This window comes from Calonectris borealis, chromosome 13 (assembly GCF_964195595.1).
Source record: "Calonectris borealis chromosome 13, bCalBor7.hap1.2, whole genome shotgun sequence".
Taxonomy (NCBI): Eukaryota; Metazoa; Chordata; class Aves; order Procellariiformes; family Procellariidae; genus Calonectris; species Calonectris borealis.
This window is the reverse complement of record NC_134324.1, coordinates 23,595,786-23,611,917: the sequence shown is the minus strand read 5'-3', so window position 1 is coordinate 23,611,917 and position 16,132 is coordinate 23,595,786. Positions and strand designations below refer to the sequence as shown.

Sequence of the window (16,132 nt, the reverse complement as noted above, 5' to 3'; positions counted from 1 at the left end):
AAATCCCAGCAAACTATACGAGCAAGGGGGCCTGTCTCCCTTTTACCAGAGGAGCTGGTCACTTTACCAATAGCTATGCTCAGAAATATGCTTTTATCAATAGCTGAATATACTCACGCTAGCATTTAAATGACTCACATTAGTGTCTCTGTTGCCCCTGTACCATGTCATGAGGTCACCTATTGCACATGTTAATGACCCCTAGGGTGAGAGAGTGGTTTCTGGTGTCTAGCCCACGCTCCTCTTTATTCAGTCCCTGTGCATGCCCTAGGTTTTCGCCCTTGTCACTTATTTTATTCTGAATCCAAACACTGCCACACAATGCACTTGACCTTTGCCCTGGAGAGAACACACTTGGGATGAAAGAAGAATTCACTCTTTATTCCTTTCTAATTCTAGTTGTTCCTATACCACCACGGACAAATCCCCACTTACACAATAGAAATCAAGTCGTCTGTTCTCGCTAGTTCTGGGACTTTCGACAGGGGTTCCTCCTCCTGCCACAGACGGTCCAGCTTTTGCCCGTGTCCGGTTTTCACATTCTACATCTGTCCCGATTAACCCTTGTCACGACACGGCAGAAGCTGCAGAAGGGACAGGATGGGTTTTCTGCCCCTGCCACCCTGGCCGTATACGACAAGAATCTGGCAGAGGCAGGCAGCCAACCTGTGCTGCATGCGTGGCACATTTCACAGCCCAGCACATGACTCCGTGCATTTTTGGGGGTTTCCTGGGACTGTTCATCTGCCGAGAATGTGTGGCCAGTGGAGGGTGAGCTCTGGGCTGCAAACATGGTGTGAGGGACATCCCGCTTTCAAAATAGGCGCCCATCTGCACAAGGCATCCATCTAGCCAAACTGTGTGGAGACCTAAGGAGAAATGGCAGGTCCAGACTCTGCCAGCAAATGGCCATCCCATCCCATTTCCTCACCAGCCCTGAATCCTCCTGCTTTAAATTATACACCTAACTGAGGAGCCACGTTGCCTGAGGTTTCCTTTCTCGTTGGAAGTTGATTCTGTCCCTCTAAGATACGAAAAAAGGTGCTCCCATTTTTCGGAGTTTCTAGCAGGATCTCCAGGGCATCCTTCACGCTCTTGTTTGGGTCACATGCTGAAATGCAGACTGGAAAAAGGCAGTCATTTCACTGAAGCCAGCAGAGCTCCTCCAGGGTGATGCTGACCTGAGAGTGAAGGCAATGGGCTAGATGCTGCTGCTTAATTAATTAGCTTAAACACCTGAAAACCGGTCCAGGAACTGAAGCCAAGCAGAATGTTTCAAGTTGTTTTTTCAATGGAGATGGGTTCCAAACATTTGAAATATAGAGCGAGATGTGGGGGGAAAGAAAAGAGATTTTCCTCACACCCTTGTTTAGTTTTCATCAGCTTTTAAAAGTGCACAGAAACCTTCAGGTCTCCTTACTAGTGGGACCCTCCCTCCCTGATTTCATGGACAGAGCTGGATTAGACCAGCTTTCCGCAACACACCTTGCTTTCCAACTAGCAGTAATTTGTATGGAGTCCACACACTGATCCCATGAGAGACTCGTATTTACTCACTGTGTGCATCTTTGAAACCCACGGTGGGACACGAGCCTGCTCTCAGAAATCCCAGCTGTACAGATGCAGAAGGCTGAGGTCAGGCTTGGCTCATCTTTCCAAGTCCCCGGTTTACCTTCAGACATTCGTCTGCTCTAGGTCATTTTTGTATTAGTGATTCCAGTGGGTAACTGTGGACTTCACGTCTTCTTGTTACCTATTTGTGTTGATTTACCGCCTTGAAGTTGCATAAGTGGACTAAAACCTATCTGTACCAAGAGCGTCGCAAATCCTGGGTGCAGAGATGACTCCTAGATCAAAGGGCATCTACCTAAATGCATAACAAAAGGTGGCAGATGGAAGGAAACTGATTTGGAAAAAGCTCAACCCATGGAGACCGTAGTCAGTTTGGCGAGCACAGTAACAGCACAACCACTGTCACAGCTCCTGAGAAGGTGTCCAAGCAAAGAAGAGTTTGCAAGAGGACAAGGAGGGAGCTACAGAAAAGTTTATAGAGAGCTCCTCCGGTCCGCTGGGACTCACCTATCTCCACATCAGATGGAGGCATGGGTGGGAACGTCCCAAATATCAGCCCAGACCTTGGGCCATTCCACCTGCACCAAGCCAGCTGATGAAGAGACTCGTGCACTCCCTGACTGTTTAGCTGTCCATCATCTACATGGGACACCCCAAGGGAGACTCAGCTGGAGCCAAAACACTTAACCCCCTGAAAGACCAGTCCCTGTTTTCCCAGAGAACAGCCTTCTTCGGCTACAAGCATTTATTCATCCTTTCTTTTTCTTTTTTTTTTACTTCCTGTTGTGTTAACAGAGCATCTAATGTGACTAAATAGGACAACCTGCTCTCCCATCCCCATGAAAAATAAATGATGTGCTTTCTCTCGACTACCTTCCCCCCATTCTTGGCACTTTTCCCACCAGACAACTCTTGGACCTCTCCTCCCCTGGGCAGACCTCATGGAGGGGCCTGGGAACCTCCCCCAACCACACCACGGCGGTGGTGGCCGTTGGCTTGAGCCAGCGAAGCGCGGTGGAGGCAGGAGTTTGGGGGAGTCAGAGGAGGGTGGGAAGAAGGACAAAGGGGGTGTGTGTGTATGTGGGGGTGGAATCTATGTGCAGAAAGCAGCCAAGTGGCAGCTTACCCTGTTAAATATTAATAATCTCTGCTTCTGCAATTTCGGCAATGCGTCTAGGCCCACCACTGCTGAATATTTCATTAACACCACTCACTTCCAACTGCACTTCTCCCACTTTTCTTTCTCCCATAGACCCCTCTCCCATCCCTGCCCCCACTCCTTCCCCTACCATTGCCAGGGCCAGCCATGGCCATGACGTCCATCCTCTAACCCCACGTCCTTAACTCCCCAGTGGTGAGCACCAGCCCAGCCCTGCTCCGTCCACAGTCCACTCACCGTGGTGTCTGTGCGGGGAGCGAGCGGCAAGGCCGTTCGGGGGAAAGAAGATCATCAACTCCACTGGGAGAAAAATATAAGTGCGCATCAACAAGTCCCGTGCTAAATAATACATGAGGCAGGTTAGGGCAGAAATGCTGACTCTGGGCTGGGAGCTTTTTAAACCACATAGTCTATGTTTCTTCATCACTGGCTTGTTCTGTGTGAGTACTTTGGGAGTGCAATCAAACGTGCGAGGGTGAGCTTTGTTGGGCCTGAGCAATTTTCACCTCAAGCTCCTAATTGCAGCTTCCCCCTGCCTGCTTCTAGCCACCGATGGAGAAGAGCCCACGCGGCGTGCAGCGCGTTGGGTGGCTGCAACCAGCCAGGGCAGCGGCAGGAACTGGGGCTAGAGAAGGACCGTGCAGGAGATATGGGGGGCCAATCAAAGCAAGACAATGTGCTGGTGCGCTAATCCGGACTTGATGGCTCAGTGTGCAAGTTCACCCCTCTGTTCTCCCCAGACATAGGTGCCTCTTATTAACACCAGCTGCGAATCTCTGCCTCTCCCTGCTCCAAGCCCTTCTTTTCCATCCATTCTTTCCTTCTGTTCCACTCTTTCGCTTTTCTCCATTCTCAAGCCTTACTTTTTTATCCTGTCTATCATTATATTACTTTTAAAACTTAAACCAAATCAGTGATTAGAAAGTTCAGGTTGACCTTTGAACATTTCACTTCTGAACAATTACCTCCTCACTAAATTCAGGTTTAAATGTTTGTATGATCCCAATGTGATTATGAGGAGGTGGGGGAAAAAAAAACCAAGTTAATCTTGTCTATCTTGTCTATGGGTCCAGACTGTCTCTCCCCATGGCACATGCCGGCGCCTAACTCGCTGGTGGAGATTTCTTATGCTGATAGGGAGATCTGCAATAGGTATGGACTCACAGCCTCTTGCTCCAAGAGGAGATGGCCATGGTGGGATAGAATCATAGAATAGTTTGGGTTAGAAGGGACCTTTAAAGGTCATCTAGTCCAACCCCCCGGCAATGAGCAGGGACATCTTCAACTAGATCAGGTTGCTCAGAGCCCCGTCCAACCAGGATACCTCTGTCCTCGCTGAAACATCTGGATGCGAAGCATTTAAGTCTGAGCTGGTCCTCTCTCCTTCCCTGTCACCCTGGGATGTCTAGCTCGGATTTGGACGTCTTATTTTCAGATATCTCATGAGAGGTGAGATAAACCTCCCCAGGATCATTAGCCCGGGTGAAAAGAGCAAAAAGGAGCCGACAATTATTATATCTGAGGTAAGTGAAAGGCTCTCTGCCTGCCATTGCTTCTATGCGGTCTAAAATCAGGTGGAAACAAAGCTAAGTTAGCCACCGTGTTATGTGTGTTGACGTCATCGCTGATGTTATATGACAGAGTTAACTACTCACTTGGAGAAAGACACTTAGGCATTGGCTGGCGTCAGTTGTTCCTCTTCCAGCTACAGAAAGTGCAAATCCCAGGCAGGTTTTAATGGTGTTATCTGTCAAGAACAAAAAACCAAGATTTTGATCAATAGCTGAGCGAATGCCTCAAGCCAATGGTATGTTTGTTGCAAGAGAGGGTTTTCTATGCAAATCTCTTTGGGGGATCAAGATATTCCTTTTGTGTAATGTATTAAATAAAATGCGCACTAGAGAAGTCACTTGAAAATATTGAATGCGATAACTTCATCTGATTAACGTAGCATGCTTTCTTTCCCCCTTTTTATTAAAAATTCACAAGGCTTCCCATCCCTTATCTCAATTAAGCAACTTGTTTGTCAGGATTATTTGTTACGCATTTTCATAAACATTTGATGAATTATATGCAAACATCTCACTAATGTATTAACAAGACTGAGGTTTTAATTACACAACACTCAAGGAAGCGGGCTTAAGGCTCCTCCAGTGAAGTTAATTGTGCTTCCTTGTGTCTGTGCATTGCAACGGGAATTTTCCTCTGGGGGAAATCACATTACAGCCTGCAGTGGCAACACACCCGCCTAGCCTCTGCTAGCACCAGCGGGCCGAGCATCATTGAATTCAACCACTTCAAGAGCTTCGCTAGCCTTTGCTAAAAGGATGCAACTTCAGCTCAAACGTTGGTAGCGAGGAGTCGGGAGTTGGTACGGTTTTACATCTGTTCTTATTCATTATTTGTCACATGGAGATGACATTTTCAAGGGACTTCCAATACAACAGGAGAAGGGTTGTGCTTGGTTCATCCCCTTGAACTTCTCAGTTTGTGAGACAAGGAAAGTTTCAGACCATCTGCTGTCCTGGTCTGCTACGTAGTCAGTGTAGAGATTGAGGCACAACACCAAAGGTCGTTACCTTCTGCAGATGGTCAGACTTCAGCCCTAAGTCCTCCCCCTTGACTATCCGGGGAGCTGGAATATTCAGGTTGTGAGTTAGGATAACTGACAACCTGAATTGAGCTACTGTTGTGGGAGTGTTTCACAGGCAAGTCTAGCTGGCAGCTTGGGTGAAGTTCACAGCCAGGCAGGCAAGGAAAAAGTGGCTGCCCAGGTCTGACCTGCCAAGAAGTGAACAAGAGAAGCCAGGTTGTGGGACAACAGGTTGACCATTGCATCACAGTTACGTATCTTGGAGTATCCAGATCTGGTGCTGATGCTATATTGTTCCTTTCTTTGCCCCTCCGAACACCGAGATTGATTTAAGCACTGTGAATGGAAACCTGGACCTGTTCAAGTTAGCTGCTGCTTTAAAACTATGTTGAGCTCAACTGCTTTGAGCCCACTCTAACCCTGATTTTCTTCATTTTTTTGAGACTTGATGACTAGCATCTTCCACAGCTCCCCAGCGAGAGACACCCATTGTGCAGCTGTCCAGTTTACATCCATTCCGCCAAGAAGTAAAATATTGTCATCTCCAGGGTTTCTTCTATCCTACATCCGCCACCAGAATTAGGTCAATCTGCAGTTCCTGAGATGGGTCTAAGAGCTGTTCCCACCCCTGAGTTCATGGAACGTTAGAGGCATGCTGACTCCATCCTCTCCCTCAGTCCCCACTGCCTGATACAGCATCTGCTCCATGTTACTGGACAAGGAGAGGCTGAACAGTGGACTGTCCTCCTGTTACCACTGCAGCTTCATCCATCCATGGTCTTTCACACGGCAGGTCAGGGCTTGCACCAACACTTGTAAACAGCTGGATTTTCTCGTGATCTTTCTTCTGAGGCGGGATTTGTCCCTTCCTCCTGGCATAGAGAAGCAAAGTATAGGGACATCTGCATGGAGAACCTACGTTGCTGTACAACCACGGAGTCCCAGATCCCCGTAAGTCCCTCACTCCTTGGTGTTGAAAGCATCGTGGAGGTGTCCGGAGCAGTAACTCACCAGTTTTCAGATCCCAGCTCTTCAGCACAGACAAAGAGCATTTGGTTCAAGCCAAAGCGCTGTCAGAGGTTAAGGAACCCCCAGTTATTGCTCCAAACTTCGATCAGTCTGGGACAGAGTAGAAAGCCAGGCTTTTGGTCACAGTTAGTCTTCGGAAGGTTTAACAGACCTTGTGTCACGGAGCGATCACCGTGTCACCTGCTATCATAGACATCAAGCTCTTATTTTACGTTTTCCCTTATAGATGGTAACTTGAGCAAGGAGGAAGAAGGGGAGGATGCTTGGAAGGAAGGGAAGCCACGGAGCAACCCAGTTCTGAGCAATGACCGGAGGATTTCCCCTTTAGCTCCCGTCTTAGTCAAACTCTTCTTTCCTTAGCCCAGCCTTAAGAGAAACTCCTGCACAAACCTTTCCCTGCTTTGTGTCACCTCCTTTCTGTGTTTGGACAGCACTTCTTGCTTCGATGGATGTCTCTAAATAGCTCATCACTGCCTACGCTGCAGCTATTCATTACGGGTTTCGATATCTACTCAGCTCTCTGCTGGGATCTGGGCTCCTAGAAAACCTCCGCACTGAAGTTTTCCTTCTAAAAAAGCCCAAGTCAAAACTGAAACATTTTTGCAAAGTCATTTGATTTTTATTTCCACTGGGTTTAGAATATTTCACTTCCTAAAAATACTTCAGAAATCCCTGAAAGTCCACTCGGAAATTAAATATTAACTGTCGCCTAATACTTGTGTCAGCATTATTTGTTCAATACAATTTCTTTATGTTTCTGTTGGAGCGGTGCATACCTCATTACTTGTTAGTACTAATGACATGTCATGACATATTAGGATATGATAGGATGGCCAACTATATTATTTCTTCTATTTTTAACATTGTTTTAAAGCTTCTGATTTTATTTTCTGTTCTTTTCATTTTGCAAATTGGAGCATTTGCAGTGTTTGATATCCTTATTTTAGCCAGGCAAAAATTTCAGACATTTTTTCTAAATTCAGCTGCTACCCTAATTAGTAGTGAGACCTTATCTCTTTCTCTCTTTCAGAAGTATTAAAACATCAAACTGTTTCATTAGGCCAGTGAATGTTACTGCCTTTGATTAATAAAATAAAGGGAGCATGTAATGCTAATTAGAGTATTAGCCATTCATTATTGTGTCGTTTATTTTGTGACACATAACCAATAACGAGTCTTACAGGGCTTGTTCTAGACATCACTCATTTCTCCTGCAGATTTGTCACAATAGCACACGCATTCCATTCAATTACCACATTGAACCGAAGGAGCAAAATTTTACTGGCGCTTTAGACAAAATTGAAAAGAAATAAATTGTTTCAAGACTCGTATTCCGTGGACAAGGAATTTCGCTTTCTGAGCACAGCAAAGCCAAGTTTCAAAATGCCTGCATTTCCCTGCAAAAGGATATTGAGTTTTAACCGCGCCGGTGGTGATGCCACCAGTTTTGCCATCATAAAGATGCTGTCGAAAGTCCCCATCCCTCCGATGGCTGGGATCGCGAGATGGAGGGGGGCAAAATCGGTCCCTCCGTCTCCCTCGCCCCTTCCCGCTCCCTCCGCCACCCGGGCTCGTCGCTCCCTGCCGAGGGCGACAGCTTCCGTCTGGGCGCGAGCTGTATTTTTCTTTCCCACTCCCAAAGTATATCTGTGGTAGCCAGTGAATACAAATCAAGGCAGTAGCGTTAATATTCTCATTACATTTAAATCTAATGGGCTTTTTTAATATTCAGAATCAAAGGCACTTCACCACCAGTAGATTTTTTTTATACTTTTTTTTTTTAAAAAGGAGCCCTGCATCTCATTCCACTCCTCCTCTTTTTTTTTTTCTTAATTTTTTTTTTTTTTTTTAATTTTAAGCCAGGCTAAACCACCAGGGAAGGGCCGTGCCTATAAACAGATGCCACTCACAGAGGGTCTGGGAGGCCTTCACATCATTAGATGATGGTGAACTTTGAACTTGTGATTCGGAGGCTGTGTTTGTGGGAGAGGAGGAGGAGGCGGCAGCAGCAGGGATGAGGCCGGGGTGGAGGGTGGGGGGAGCTTGACGGGGCCTCTCTGGTGAATTGCTGGCCTACCCAGCACAGGAACGCTCAGGACTTCAAATCGGCTCCAGTCACTTTGAAGCTCCTCTCTCTTAATCTCTCTCTCTTTCTCTCCCTCTCTCCCCGTCTTTTTCCCCCCCTTGCATCTATGAATCATTCATGCCTTTTTTTTTTCCCCTCAGAGATTCCTTTAGGAAAAAAAAAAAAAAGAAAAAGAAGAAAAAAAAGGGAGGAAAAAAAAAATATACGCACACGCTCACACAAAGCCCTGCCTGTGTTTATGTTCTTATTGCTCTGTGTAGCTTATTATCACCAATGTTGAACAAATTACTTACATGATGTTTGCAATGTGCTGCCATCCCTCAGAGCGATGCTCGTGATGGGGCTGACTATTTTGTTTTAAATGTTAATGTACAGTGGGGCACCATCCTCAATGTAAACACACGGTGAATAGTATTTACATGGTGCACGGAAGAGAGCCTGGCCCCAGCACCGGAGCTGCCAAATGCCAGGATGAATTTGCGCAGGCCTTTGCCAAAGCCAAGGAGCCGGAGACTAGTGCATACACAGCGACCGCAGTCGGGTGGGAGAAGTGCTTTTTGCTTTATCTAGTACATAGGTGCCTGCGGGAAGGGTTTGACAGCCTTTGGGAAAGTACGGGAGTCTCAGTGCAAGCACCCAAGTGATGCAATGCCTAGTCCTGGAAATTGGATACTTTGACTTTCAGAACATACCTGTGCTTCCAAGCCAACCCAGGAAGGGGTTGCTCTCACGTTCGTGGTTGCACCCACGTTCACCCTTGGCCTTTGCTGAAGAGAATGGTTGAACCTGCCTTGCCCGTGGGAGCAGCCCCTGGCCTGGGCCACCCCAGATGCTGCTTAGATCTCATCTGGGGGAGCACCAGCATGCACGAGGCAAAACCAGGCCAGCAAGCTGACACGTGAGCAGCCTGACTTTGGGTACAAAGTGGAACAAGTGAGAATTCACCATGTCTTCACCAGGACAAGGGTCCACAAGCCCATCCCATGGGAATTGCTTCCCTCTGATAGCCGAGAGGAGCCCAGGGCTGGCTCCTGCACTGAGGCTGGTGTCAAGCAGAAAGGGACATGAGAATCAGCAAAGGCCATTTGCGGAGGGATGTTCACTGGGAGGGATGGAACCCCCACGGCTCCCACGTGAGGAAGAGCGGTCGGTAGATGGGATCAGGGGGATCCATCACCTCTGAGTAGGTGAGCAGTGGTGTTACTATAGCAGCGGGGGAGCCTTAAGGAACCAGCATCGATTTTCAGAAGGTTCCCTTGGGTCTTGACCACTCCAGCATCTGTGGATTTTATCTGCCACCTCTTGTGGTTGCAACCAACCTGTTTGTAGCAAATGGCGCTAACGCTCCCACCACAGCAAGCCTGAGCTTGGGCGTTCACAGAGCTGCAGCAGAAGCAGACCTGCTCAGCAGCGGCTGCTCACCGCCCTGAGGAATATGAACATATCGGATCTACTGGAAATAGCTTGCTTTCAGAAACCCCACCGCCTGAAGTCATCAAACTGAACGCAACTGCTCATCACCACCCTACAAGACTTGTTCAAACCCCCATATGTTGTTCACATCTCCCACACTCCCCTTCTCTGGGAAGTAGGGGCTTCACTGCATTTGGAAGGACATTCAATGAGGATACCCAGCTTTTCTTAGCTCCTGGAAGGCCTAAGTAGATTGATGTGGGATTAATGCCATTGGACAGGGATTTTAAAATGCAGGGGGCTTTGTACAACACTTGTTTCCCCTCGACACATGGACTTGGCAGCAATTAGGTCCTGATGCACTTAAGCATCCAGCTAACTTCAAGATTTCAGCCTCTGAAGCTCAGGAGGCTTTGTAGATGTATTTCTACTGATGCAATGCGTTGTGCATCCCCTATGTCTTTATTCTGTCTTTATATTTTTTTTTTTGTACATATAACCTAAAGAAGTTTAGGGCAATAAGTGTTATCAGGAAAAATGCGAGAGGCCATCCACCTCACCTTCCAGGTGTGCGTGCATAATTTTTCTCCACCTCTCTGGCTGATTTAAACCCTGAATCCCAAGTACAAGGTCCAGGCTCACCAGCCAACACAGCCCGGAGAAGCCGACACGGGGACGTAAGGGGGTGATTCATCTGGCAGCAGGTTTAATTAAACCAAAGGCAGTGCTCTCCCACACCACAAGCACGCCGGCTGGGGAACTCTGTCACGCGATGGGAAGAAGTCACGAGCAGAGAGAGGACGCGCACTTTTGGGGCAGAGACCTGTAGTGTCCCAAGCAAACCTGCTGGCACGGGACTCCCTAACTCCCTGTTGCTGGAAGCTAGAAAAACATCAGGATTGCCTCTAAATACACACTTTTCTTTTACTCTTCTCTACATAGCCGTGACCCATAGCAGGCATGGGGAGACATATACGGGGATGCACACGCCGGGGACACAGCAGGAAAGGGGACAGGCTACTTACTCTGCCTGGGGACGGGCAAGGAGAGCTTAGCTGAGCAGATGTTGGTTGGCTTCTGGACCAGGGAATAGCTCCTGTCCTGTGCAGGTGAGGCTTTGCGAAGAGACAAGGAGGCTCCTGGAGACACAGGACAGAGTCATTTTAAGTAAACTCTGAGCCTGCACTAGCTATTGGCATGTCCCCGGTCTCCCCAGTGCTGCCAGCAGCAACCTGCCTGCTGTCCCCAGCCTGTAATGCAGCATCCAGAGCTTTCCTCTGATGCCTTTCCTCTTCTCCAGCACCTTCTCAGTAGGGTGGCTGCAGGGCTGCCGGTGGTCAGCCTTCAGCTCTATGACCCCTCCGCGCTGCTGCGGTAGAGCCTGGGGCCAGGAACCCCTCTCCCCCTCTCTCCAAGGCGGAGGTACCACCTCCCAGCCTGCCAGTCCTCGGGAGAGGGCTCGAGCATCCTGTACAAATGCCCAGGGTGCAATCCTAGCTGGGAGCCCCTCGGCAGGGCTCGCAGCGGGAGAAGATGCTACACCTACATCTCACCATGTAATTCCCCAACCGAGCTGGACAGACCGCTGGGAGCAACAGCCCTCCCGCAGCCTGCAGAGCATCACTCGAGTGCTTTTAATCACAGCTTCTGAAGAGAAAGCCCTGCTCTCCCCGTGCTTGCAGGGGCGGCAGCTACCCCCAGCCCCAGCCATCTGCTCTGACCGCTGGGCATGGCGAAGGAGGGAGGGACGGCCGGACGCCTCCCGCCGAGCCGCGTTGGGCAGAGCCGGCTGCGAGTCCCCGGCAGAGCAGAGGGCACCAGCTGCAGAGCCGGCTCCAGCCGCAGACGTGCTTTAGAACCGAGGGGGTAGGGAGAACAAAAGTGCTGTTTGTCCTCGCCCCAAAAATCAATAGAAAAGGGTTTTTCCCAAGAGCCTTGAAGGAGAGGTATTCAGGTGCTGGGCCTGAATACCAGTGCCTTCAACATTAGGGAGTTATTACCTTCCCCAGCCCCTTGCCCTCCCACCCACTTTAACCTAGAAGGAAAATTTGGGACAAGGGTATCTTGGTTCCTGTTTGAGCTGGCACTAGATTAAGAAAAACTAATTTTCTTAGACCTACCTCTTTACATGAGAGCCAGGCACATACCTCCACGGCATGCCTTTTCGGGAGAAAATGTGGTACTCTGGGCGGATGCATGCTGCGTGAATCGCCCCCGCACCCTGGGAGAGAAAACTGGACTGGGGGAGAGAATACACAAGCGTTAAACACCAGACTTCGGGGGAGGCTCCTAAAACTTCCCCGTTCTCTGCACAGAGTTGATAAATACAGGCACAGCACGTGGAAAAGCATCAGATCTTCCCAGGCTATTGATTTTTGACTTTCATTCCCCCGGTGGTCACCCAACTCGTTAGCTTCGGATCAGGCAGCCTAATCTGACCTGATTCTTAGATCTTAGGCTGAGCAGTCTGAACAAAAGTCGCCTGCCCAGCCCTAAAGCACTGTCTAATGGGCCACCCGCACACCTCCGGGGACCGGAGCGTTGCTGGGAGCTCGTTAGGGTATGGGTACCTGAGGGTTTCCCGGGCTGGGGAACAGGTTCCCCCCATGCATTTGCAGCAAGGCACGAGTTTGGGTCAAGGTTAAAAACAGGCTTTAGAAATGAAGATTCCAGTTCAAGTGCAGAAGGGCCTCTGCACGCATATACTCGTTTCCAGAAGCCGAAGGCTGGTGCCGAACCCTGCTAACACCCAGCATCGTGGGGGGGACCCGGGATCTGGGACCCAGCTGGAAAGAGGAGCATGAGCAATCAGCAGGAGGCTTGTTTCCTGCCACAAACCTGCAGCGTTCAGTTGCACTTATTTTTAGGTAGAACCAGACCAGACTGGTAGATTTTTTTGGCAATTTGATCAAAAAAAAGAGAAGGAAATAAGCTGGAAGGAGCTTTGGTGTATGAAAGCAGAACAGCATTGGTTTAGACCAAGCCTAAGTTCTGCATCCCAGTTCGCTGAACTTTCGGGCAAGTAACATTCAGACCACCTGCCCTTTTTCCAGGCAATTCATTTCTACCCTTTGTGCCTCAGTTTCCCTACCCACCAAACAGAGATTGCCCCCAGGGGGGCTCCTTTTGCTTTAAGATCTTGAGAAACACTCTGTGAGGCTCTTACTGCAAGTTTTCATCAGCAAGCCATGCTCTTTGCCTGGCTCTGGGCCACCAAGTCTGTCCTGCACAGGCTCATGGACAGCACTGTGGTCTCCAGCCTTGCTCACCCCTTTGCCTTGTTGATAGCTGCTGCAGGGGCGTTTACCAGCCGGCAGCTGCTGCCAGCAAGATTGCCTGAAAATTTGGACCAGGGCTGGAAAAATGGCTTTATTGCTTAAAGTGTGCCAGAAGCAGAGAGCTGGGGGAGGCAGCAAGAGGGAAGGGCAGAGAAAGGAGGAGAGGGAAGGGCAGTCTGCTGTGGCCCAGGCAATCACGTCCCACCAAGACATTAGGGCCAGAGGGCAGAGGATCCCCCGTCCTACTTGGGCCAGACCTTTTGCCCTCAGCTGCGCTGAGCATCAGCCATCCCTGGAGAAGCCTCTTGGCACACCCATCTCAGCCCACCCCTGGCCCCCTCCCTGGGGCACGCTCTGATCCTGCATGGACATGAGGAAGGTTTTCCCTGAGTCCTGGGTTTTAAGTCTGCGTCTGTGTAACCGATGCAGGTGAGCCGGAACACTTCTGGATCATGAGAAACCTTTGTCCTCTCCCTCTATCCAGGGCTCTCTCCTTCCCTTCCCCACTAGCTTTCAATTATTTAATTTCCCCTCCCCCCCCAGCATCTGAAAGCCAAGCATCTTAAATACAAATCACCTCCAAATCATTACGTGCAGGACCTTTCGGCCCTCTTCAGAGCAATGGGCCATGAGTAATGAGCTCTGCTGAGAGTTTGCTGGATTTCACATACAACAGATGTAAAAGATGGGGCTGGAGAAGGGGGAGGAAAGGGGGAAGGAAGCCAGATCCGGCAGAGGAGATGAAATATTTGCCACTCACCTTTTCCTTCATCTGCAGCAGGCAGAGGAGGTTCAGGGTCCTCCTGCACTTCTGCGATCTGGCTACTGAGCTGGGATCAGGCAGACAAACAGGCAGGGTGCAGCTTGAAATTTAAGCCCTGAGCCCTCCAGGTCCTCAAGCATCCTTCCAGGGGTGGGGGTCCCACCCTGGACCTTGCCCCCAGCATACCATGAGCAAGCCCTCGTCTCCCAGGAGTTGTCCTCCCCTTCCTGCTGCTGCAGCAGGAGATGTTGAGGCAAAGGGTGTGGGGTTGTCCAAGATGCCAGGACCTGGGCTTGGGTCCAGCTCCCCTTGCTCTTTCCAGGTGATGCCCAGGGTGACAGAGCCTGCACAGAAACCTCGCTGCTGAGACACTGGAGACAGGGAGGAGAAATGGCCACAGGCCAGGCTGGCTCCAGTCAAAGCTCAATGCAGAGATGGACAATCCCTGAGCTCACCCAAATCGGTCAACTCCGTCCCTTGAAGGGACTCTCACAGACAGACCTGATGGCTTGGTGCCTCTCACATGTCTCCATCCCCAGTTCCTTTGGTGCAGAGCCAGGTATTTTGGGTGAAAAAAACCTGGTGGAAGAGACTCACAACATACCATCCTGCCCTCCCAGGCTGCATCTACGCCTCCCTTGTCATGCACTTTGCAGGTGGGCATTAATCCATGCAGCATGCATGCTACCACCCACAGCACCCCACAAACCTGGGGGGCAGGACGCCACATGGCTCAGGGTCCCCAAGACCAAAAGAGGTTTTGCACCCAGATCTAGGATGCTAGAGGCTCAGCTCCTGAAGATACCAAATGTGCACAGGGTGGTTTCACCTCCATGCACCAGCCTCCAGCTGCCAGGAGAGAGCAGCGTCCAGGACAGCCAACATGGACCTCCCTGCCATGAAAGCAGCTGCCTCTGCACCGTGCCCCTCAGCTCCTGGGGGCTCTCAGGACACCAGCAGCACCAGGCGGGGACCTGCTCTCCCCGTGGAGGAGGAGGAGGAGGAGTGCAGCTCTGCTGCCACCCCAGCCCCTCCGCTGCCCCTTTTAGCATCCACACCCAGAGCACACGGTTTGCTCCCTCCAAGGAGGGCCCTCCTGGCCCCTGCCGCCAGCAACCATGGCTTTCCTCCTGCTCCAGCAGCACAGAGCACCGGCAAGCTCCCACGCATAGAGCAAAACACCCTCCACCCTCTCAAGCAAGACCCCAGCCCCTGGCGCTGGCAGAGCCAGAGCTGGCCAGGGCTCACCCTCCCCTTCCTGCCTGGGGAAAGTTGGGGATGAGGGGAGGAGAAAACGAGAGCAAACCCTTTCACCGCAGACTTCAAAGTCATCGTCAGCAGGAGCCTTCGGAACAGTTTAAGTACAAAATGAATTGTTTTAATATTTAATCAGTCTATAATAGGCCCAGGGATCCCAGTGGAGACGGTTTGCAGTTGAAAAGATGTCCAAACTGAGTATCCCCCCTCCAGAAAGGACAATGGTCCTGCAGGAGCCCCTGCCCCCGAGACACATGTAAAGACAATCTCCTCTCTACCGGCTCCCCTTGATGCGGCACAGCACCTGGGACCGGCTCCCACCCACTCACCTGACGTCTGCTGTGGGCTTTGAGAGCCATAACCATAAATCCTCATCCTGGAGGATAATGATTTAATTCTCTGATGAGCTCAGAATAAATTCCAGCCCGCTCCCCTCCCACCCCGTAACACCCTTCCAGCAAAGTTGGACCCCCTTAGCCCGCCACACTCCCTCTTCTCAGAGGGTTTGTGAGTGCCCCCAACCATTCAAAGGGCAGAATCCCAAATGCTGGCATTACAGAGGCTGGGAAGAAGCCCTTTGCCCTTCTGTGAATTGGGGTTCTTGGATGTGCAGGGAATATAAGCCGGATTTGGCTCAGCTCAGCCTTTCACCTCCTGGATCAAGCTGCGGTCACTGCTGGGCTGTTACTGCAGCAAGTCCAGATCACACAAGCGGGGCTCAGCTCTGGTCCTGCTGCGTGGCCCCCAGCAGCCTCGCCTGAAGAGAGGGATGCCAAGGGACAGGCAACACTGGAAAGGTCCTTTCACCACCTGCAAGAGCATCCAGACTGCGTACTGGTCCCCCTCTCCCTTGCTGGAGTTAGAGCAACACCTTCTGGCCCCAGAGATCAGGGCTCACTGCACGGGATTGCCTTATCGCATGCAAGCCTTTTGGTAGTCCAGGAAGAGAGCATTACTGCTCCGTTTTGCAGGTCGGGAGCTA

General features: G+C 50.3%; 1 long non-coding RNA gene across 1 annotated transcript; it reads right to left on the bottom strand.

The window, feature by feature from the left end:
• Window positions 1-4,392: 4,392 nt before the first annotated feature.
• Window positions 4,393-14,402, bottom strand: LOC142087856 (uncharacterized). The gene is made up of 4 exons (XR_012675644.1): window positions 13,891-14,402; window positions 11,973-12,091; window positions 10,878-10,991; window positions 4,393-4,478 (listed from the first exon to the last, which is right to left on the bottom strand). It is a non-coding gene; the product is annotated as an uncharacterized LOC142087856 (long non-coding RNA).
• Window positions 14,403-16,132: the final 1,730 nt, after the last annotated feature.